The sequence below is a fragment of the Arachis hypogaea genome, chromosome 9, assembly GCF_003086295.3.
Source record: "Arachis hypogaea cultivar Tifrunner chromosome 9, arahy.Tifrunner.gnm2.J5K5, whole genome shotgun sequence".
NCBI classification, from domain to species: domain Eukaryota; kingdom Viridiplantae; phylum Streptophyta; class Magnoliopsida; order Fabales; family Fabaceae; genus Arachis; species Arachis hypogaea.
In genome coordinates, this window is record NC_092044.1 from 14,241,473 (window position 1) to 14,250,192 (window position 8,720).

General features: G+C 30.1%; 1 long non-coding RNA gene across 1 annotated transcript; it reads right to left on the reverse strand.

The window, feature by feature from the left end:
- Nucleotides 1-1,025: 1,025 nt before the first annotated feature.
- LOC112712918 (uncharacterized) lies at nucleotides 1,026-3,053 on the reverse strand. The gene is made up of 3 exons (XR_003157970.2): nucleotides 2,980-3,053; nucleotides 2,243-2,339; nucleotides 1,026-1,262 (listed from the first exon to the last, which is right to left on the reverse strand). It is a non-coding gene; the product is annotated as an uncharacterized lncRNA (long non-coding RNA).
- Nucleotides 3,054-8,720: the final 5,667 nt, after the last annotated feature.

Here is an 8,720-nt window from a genome sequence, read left to right on the forward strand (position 1 = left end):
GGATTCCTTGTCGGTCTAGAAGCTATACTTTCAACGAGAACTTATTTATAAAAATTTTAGACCATGCAAGAATCCGTTCGTCACTGATTGATATTGGAAGTTCATCAGCTCCCACTGCTAATATGGCAGGTACATTTGGTTACATGCCACCAGAGTATGATGAATCATGTTTGTTACTTTAAATTGACACATTCTCATGGCAAAACAGAACATGCACTTAAGGAATCAAATTCAATTATACCATTGAACCATTTTATTCTCTTATTTACAGGTATATATATGGCAGAGTTTCTCCTAAATTAGATGTCTTTGCTTTTGGGGCTTTATGAGCGTATTTCTACTAAAGAAGCTGTGATTAATGGTGGTGCTGAAATCAAGGGACTTATAGCTTTGGTGAATTTTGATACCCTACTATGCATTACTTCTTCTTTTGTATGTGATAAGTGATAACATTAGAGGGCCTAATGGCTTTACATAAGTAATTCAGATTATCTTTATGTTCCTTCTTTTCTAATTTTTCTAGTGATTTTTGTGCCAGTTTTATCAAATTTTTGTCATGCACCACCCTCTTTCACTTCCCTCCTCATCCAACAGTTAAGATATTATTTTCTTCCTCCTCTTCTTTTTTTAATAAGTCTCTCTCTCTCTCTCTCTCTCTCTCTATATATATATATATATATATATATATATATATATATATATATATATATATATATATATCGGGTGTAGAATGCCAGGATTTTATTGCTAGTATTAGAATTGCTACTATTATAATACAAATATAATTAGTGGATCAGAGCCTAAGACTGAGGTTAGATTCTCCATAAAACAAATTGATTGTACACATTCTAAAGGTGGCCTTTGTGTAGATTCTGTATTTATTATACCTAGTGATTTGAGAGAGCGTAAGAGAAGAGGCATTTTGAAATAGCCACACATGCAAATTAGGAAGTTTTTTGTTTAGTAATGTCAGACTCTGTTAGGGTCTAAAAGCTTATATATATACTTCTGAACAAAATTGAGGATTTGGAGAAAATAATCTTCTGCTTATTTTTCACTCAAATTGTGGTCAGTGATAGTATATTTATGGCTGAACAACCTAATTCTGTGTTACTTAGGTGTAAAAAATACACTGTCAGAACTCATGAAATACACTGCCTGAATCGGAGAGAACAGTCCAAGATCTTCTGGTACCTCACTGCTTAGGACTCTCAGAATTCAGTCTTTGGAAAAGCTGAATCCAATTGATTTGAAGTGCTTGTCTTTCCATATGTCACCACCCCACAAGGCAATTCAAAACAAGAAGATTAATTAGGAACCAGACAGAGAAATAGAAGTGGATCACAAAGATGTAAAAGCTGAAAAGGATGTCACACCAGAGTTATAGCCGATAGTTTTAGTATGGTTGAACAATATACTGGAAATTATAGTTGATGATCAATACACTTTGTTTATGTTTTGAATTATATTGATTTGCTTGTTTATAGTACTTTTCTTTTAGTTTGATAATACGATGAATTTGTTTATTTTTTGAAATATTATAAATATTCGAATACAAATTAGATAAAAATTTGTATTAAATTTATATTTATTTTGTATGAAAACAAGTTTATTTAGCAATGGAAAATCTAAAAAAATTATATTTTACCTTACTGACGGATTTACAGACGGCTTTTCTGTCTGTATTTAGAGTTTGGGATGATTTCCCAAGGTTCCAATTACCGACGGAAAATCCATCGAAAAGTTCGACGTTTCAGGAAAATGGATGGAGAATTTACAAAGGAAAAATCCGTCGGTAACTGGTAAAAATTCGTCGGTAATTTTTCGATGGAAAAAAATCCGTCGGTAAATAATTTCTGACGAGGCTTTTACAGAGGGACAAAATCCGTCGGTAATTTCGTCGATAACCAAAAATCCGTCTGTAATAAAGACTAAATCTGTCTGTAAATCTGTCTGTATTAATCCATTTTCTAGTTGTGTCTTTAATTGCCGCACGCATCCGTGCTTCGTCGCGTCTCTCTAACCGCCGCATGCAGCTCAGCCTCATCGCACCTCCATCGCACTGCTGCAAGTAGCTCAGCTTTGTCTTCCATCGCGCCACGGTAATTGCCTCTGCCCTCTTGCCTTCATCGCTCATGCAGATGTTTATTTTTCATACAAATAGGATGTTTGTTCTTAATGTGAATGAGATGTTTATTTTTCATGCAAATAAGATGTTTGTTCTTAATACGAAACGGCTTACCTACACTCAGAGTTGGTGACTGTGGGAGACGACAGCGCTTAGAAGCTTTTTCGCTAGCAAAAAAAACTGCATGTTGGAGTAAGTGACGGACAACTAGCTGTGATAAAAAAAGAAATTTAGATTAAAAAGAGATGTAATTAGGTCAAAATAAAATTAGATAAAAGTAATGAATTTAGAGTATGAAATTAAATGATTAGTGGATTTAAAATGTGATTTATTATTCACGTTATCTATATCTCTTATTGTTCACCAAACGAAATTGTTTTATTTCATTACTGTGAACCTGTGTGATAGGAAATTTAGTGAGTCAGGTTTCTTTTTAGTTCTAATGGATCACTGGCCAGGGTTTTTATTTTGGCTTTAGTCTTGTATCAAATTTAATATGATTATAGACTAAGTATAAATCCAGAATTAATTTACTCAGGAACGGTGATTTATCTAAACACTTTAACAATAATATAATATAATTTTTTTTCACAATAATAATATAAACATATAACAGAAAGATGAATAATAAGACAACAATAAAATATATCTCTACTCTTTATTAGCTCTTCTAATGGAGAGAAAATGAAGACTCTCAATTTAATTTCATATTTTTTATATATTTTAGAAAAAAGGACAAATAAGTTCTAACTTTTTAAATTTTTGACAAATATATTTTTGACAAAATTTAAATACAAAAAAGTCCCTAACTTTAATAAATGGAGGACAATTTAATCCTTCCGTTTATTTACCTCTCAAATATCAAACGGAACTGACTGACGTGGTTACGTTGAAACGGTGTTCAGGTATCTGTTACGGTGCCACGCTGGAAGAGGAATAAAGTTCGAAAGACAAATATGTCATTGACGTCATTTTGCAAATAAAGTTCGAAGGACAAATAGGTCATTGAGAATTTAGTTCATTATGCTTATATATGCATCATATATTACTATCTAATTTAATAATCAAATGTGTCACATGACACTCTTATTAAAATTGAGAGAAAAAAATTTATTTCAAAATTAATAAACTTCCTTTCTAAATTCTCTCATCTATCACTCTCCATTTTTCCATTTCTCTCTACTATTTTTATTCTATATATAATTTATATTTTATATTAGTAATTTGACAAATCAGAATATATCATCCAATTTTTTTTTTTACAATTAAAATATTTTAAATGTAAAAGTATACACGTTAAATTATTTTAAATTTTAGATAACGAATGTTAAAATTAATTATTAATAAAAAATTAGACTTTTTCATATAAAAATAATAACAAAAATCTTATTATTTAATTTTTTATCTACAGATATTTTGGTCTTCTTAATCAGAGACTTTTGTTAACTTACAACTTTTTTATTTTGTAAAAATAGTTTGATTTTATAAATCTTTTGTGCCATGCATAATTTATACTGGAAGAACAAAGTAAACTATAATTTAAAAAAAATTATTTTCGTAATGTTATTACGGATAAAAATACTAATTCTAATATAATACACAAATACACTAATACTAACCTAATACATGAATGATGCACAAGTGAATTAATGCTAACTTGATTTATAAATGAACTGATACTAACTAATGCCACTGGTACGATGAAAACTGAACTAATGCAATTTAACAAATTCCAATATAATACACAAATGCACTAATTCTAATTAATGCTAACTAATGGGAGAAAATTGAACTAATGCAATTTAAAAAAAAAAGTAAAAATAGAACAAGTCTAATTTCTACAATTTTAATATAAATAATTTAAATTACAGAATACAACAAGTTAATTAGATTTTAAAATACAAGCATAATTTTATAAACTAAATTCTCATAATAGAAATATAATAGAAGTATAATAATGAATTAAATTCTCAAGAACCTATTTGTCTTTCGAACTTTATTTGCAAAATGACGTCAAGGATTTATTTGTCCTTTAAACTTTATTCCACTTTCAACGTGACACCGTAACAGACACTTTGATACCGTTTCAACCACGTTAGTCAGTTCCGTTTGGTGTATGAGAGACAAATAGATGGAATGATTAAATTGTCATCTATTTGTTAAAATGAAAGATTTTTTTATTTAAATTTTGTCAGAGATGTATTTGTCAAAAATTTAAAAAGTCAGAACCTATTTATCCTTTTTCCTATATTTTACTTAAATTATATATCATACGTGAACCTTTATTTATAGATAAACAATTATAATTAATTTTAATTATAGATAAATAATTATAATAGTTATATTCTATATTCTACATATGTAAAATGTAATTAAGTATCTTAGACATTAAAGTTAGTTATAATTTCCGGTAGATATAGGTCTTTTAAAAAGCATGAACCAAGAAGATGTCCTTAATATGATCATGCAAACGAAATATAAACAACTTTATAAGTCTACTGTTATTGCCACAATACAAGAACACAAGCGAAAGGGAAGAAGCATCACCAGAAACAATGCACACCTAAACTAACAAGTAATATGGAAGCGAAAGAAGGGCTACGAAAGTCAAGTACTGCATTGCTGGCTCCAACTTTTCGCCGTGATTGTAATCATCGTAATCCTCTCCTTCTACTTCCGGCCCTTCAGGATACAGTGATGGCCGTGGTGGTGGTGGTAGCAGTGGTGGAAGTGGTGGTGATGGTGGTAATATTGGTGGCAATGGTGGCCATGGTGGCCGTGGTGGCCTTGTCGGCCATATCGGCCGTGGTGGCCGAGGTGATGGAAGCCCTGGTGGTGGTGGACTCTCTATCACGGGGACCGGTGGTGGTGGACTCTCTATCACAGGGACCGGTGGTGGTGGACACTCTATCACAGGGACCGGCGGTGGTGGGCACTTTATCTCCGGAGGCGGTGGAGGTGGCAATGGTGGGTTTTCATGACACTCATTGCACATTGTGTGTTGAGGTTGTTCATGATGGCGAGTGATCTCTGAAACAGTTGAGGGTACTGAAAATAAAACCCAGATTATGGACAAGGTGATGAACAACATGGCTAAATTTGTCATTTTCCTTTCACAGAGATGGAAATAGGAGATATAGTTGTGACTGAAAATGGAGAGATATAGTTGTTGTAATATATGGGGATCAGTGACCACACCATTTGTCGGTGTTTTATCTTTAAGGATATTGTCTCATCAAGATCATCGTCATATAGCAGAGCGAGCATATGAAACACACACTTCCTAGCGAAAATCTGCACCAATATAACTTCTTTTATTCAACAAAGCTCGATAATTAATCATTTTGTGTTCAATATATATAATTTTAATGCATTGAATATAAAATAATTTTATATGTGTATCTAATTACATAACGTCATATTATTAAAAATAATTACATTTCAGATTGATGTTAGCAATAATTATTCAAAAAATTAATATAATTAAATAATTATGTAAAGTGCATTAAAATTAAATTTTTTTATTCATAAAATAGAAAGAGATTCTATTATTATTATTATTATTATTATTATTACAGAATTGTTGGTCATATATCATGATAATTGATAATGGTTATTTTTATTTACTAGTGTTGTGATGCATAAGACATCACAAAAAATAAATCAATCTCGCTACTGTGTATATTTTTTATAATAAATACTATCTTAACATTAATTTTTTTAATAAATAAATATATATTTTTTATTTTGTTAATTAAAAACTATTCTAAATACATAATTAATTAATAACAATCATATTTTTATACATATATTATGATATGGTATATTAGAGTTTTATATTCGAAAAATTTAGACTTTGATACCTGATAAATTTTAAAATTAAAAAAAATAACGTAGGACAAATAAAATAAAAATGAAAAAGAAGGTCTATATAAAAATTAAACAAATTCAAAAAAGATACTTAAAGGAAAATGTATGTTAAAAATATAATCATTCATATTGTCTATTTTTATCCGTTTAAATTTTTGAAAAAAGTGATATCATAATTCATGACAAAGTAATAATATTTATAAATAGTTGAATATTTTAATAGTAATTTAAGAACTTATATTTTTAAAACATACATTAAAAATTCTCATTAAATACTGCTTTTATTTTTGTGTAACTAGCAAACCAATAATGATAAAAAAAAAAAAAAAACTAACACAAAAGTTGTGAATAGATTATCTCCAACACAACAAAAGAATTTTTTTTAAGTGTATAGTGATAAATCCATGAAAACATATGATTCGACCAAAGTAGAAGTATGAACTATAACTTTGTAAGGCTATAATTAATCTTAGGTTGTAATGTACACCTTTGACGTCTTATACGTTTTATAATTTTTATACTTCGATATATGTTCTCGAAACCGATGAAAAAAAAAATATTCATAGTGTATTCTAGTTGTCATATTTTCCAACAATATTCTCAAAAATATTCTCGAAAACGTCAAAAAAAAATCTCGCTTTAGGAGGTTACATGTTTTTCTTTTTTAATAACAATTATGGCACTTTTGCATAATTAACAATAAATCATTGAGTTGTATACCCCCCAATGTGAAGAGCCAGTTCTTATTTACAAACTACAACTAACCCATAATTAACTACAAATTTCCTTTAAAAAGTTAACATATTTTTGTGAGGGTTAAACATGTCTTAAATGAATTATTAGTTTTTTGTTTCTTTACAGAGAAATAATGGAAAATATAAAGATATTTTAAAAAATCCAGGTGGATTTCTTACAATTTCTTTGTATATAATTATAACTTACTTAAAAGACAAATGGGTAAATGAAAACGATATCATAGATCTACCCTATTTATAAACCAAAATACAAAAATAGAGTTGATGGTCAAATTACATCACAAAAAATGCATTTAATATATACCGTCGGATTTAGTGTTAGACGTTACCAATCAATTCAACGTCAAATTTTCTAATGGTTACGAAAAAAAATTCATTCCTAGAATAAATCGTCAGATCTATAACTAAATCTGATGGCAAATAGGGAATCGAAAATAAATTTTATTAGTTCCAGGTATAGTATTAGAAATTTTTTGCGGTAATACAAATGAGTGAAACGCAGCGTTTAGATAGCAACGAACACATGACTGTTGATTTTTTTGCCAGTAAATCCGACAATAAATTTGGGATAATATTCAAACGTTGAAGCTCATCCCTCTCACTATTGCAAACTCACTCTCTCTTCTCTTCTTCTTCTTCTTCTTCTTCTTCTTCTTCTTCTTCTTCTTCTTCTTCTTCTTCTTCTTCTTCTTCTTCTTCTTCTTCTTCTTCTTCTCTCTCTCTCTCTCTCTCTCTCTCTCTCTCTCTCTCTCTCTCTCTCTCTCTCTTTCTCTTTCTCTCTCTCTCTCTCTCTCTCTCTATTGTATCTCTCTCGTCTCTCTCCCTCTCTTCCGTTAAAAAAAGGTTGTTGTGCCACCATCCAAAACTGCCGTTGGCCCGTCGCCGTTTCTTACTCCTGTCGTTGTCACAGATCAGCACATTGTCATCACTGTTGTTGGAGTCTCCGTGAAAAGTCTTCGCCGCCGCTGTTGGTGTCCCTTGCTGTCGGAAGTCATCACCACCGCTGAAGTCCACCATGCCAAATGTAAGGTTGTTATCCATTTTTCCTTTTGCTTGTTTGTTATATTACATCTAGGATTTACTAAATTTTAGCTCCACCACGATAGGTTTCACTACTGCCTCCGGTTACTATCACGCTTCCACCATCCTGTAGCTACCATTAAAGATAATTTTTTTATAATTTTATTTTTAATTTTTTTATTTGTTAGGATTTTTTTTAAGTATTTTATTAAATATTGTTAATAAAATATATGATTAGGGTTTGTTATATTAATTTAATTAGTTTAATTAGAAATTATATTAAGTTAGGTTAGGTAAGTGTAATTTATAGTAATTAGTTGAATAAACGGTAAACCCTTCTGTATTGGTCTTACGAAAAGAATTGCTGCTTCTGGATATGTTGCTTATGCTATGGATTACCCAGGTTTTGGCCTTTAATTTCTAAAGGCTTACATGGTTACATTCCAAACTTTGATGATCTCGGTGATGATGTTATAGAACAATACGCGAAAAGAAAAGGAAATGTTACCATTCCAAAATTTCGTTAGAGGCATGGCCTTTGGTGATTTTATTATTGTTTATATCATAGTACAAATGTGATTTGGTGTCATTGTTCGGATGTTAAGATTGCAAAAAAAATATTACCATCTAAAAAAATTTTACTATTCAAAATTAAAAAAATTTAAGTTTATTATCGGTTAAATTTGTCGGAAGTTATTAATTTAATTACTAATAAATAATATATTACCGTCCGCTACAAGCTCAAGAGTTTTGACAATTAAAAGTTTATATCCACTAGTAATTAATTAACAGCGGACGAAAAATTCACCAGTAAACAGTTACTGGCGAAATTTTTACCATCTGATTTAGTCTGCCACTAAATCCGACGATAAATAGATTACTGGCAGATTTTTTCAGTAAATCTAACGGTATTCGGTGACTTTCTTATAGTATTAGTCCCTAAAAGA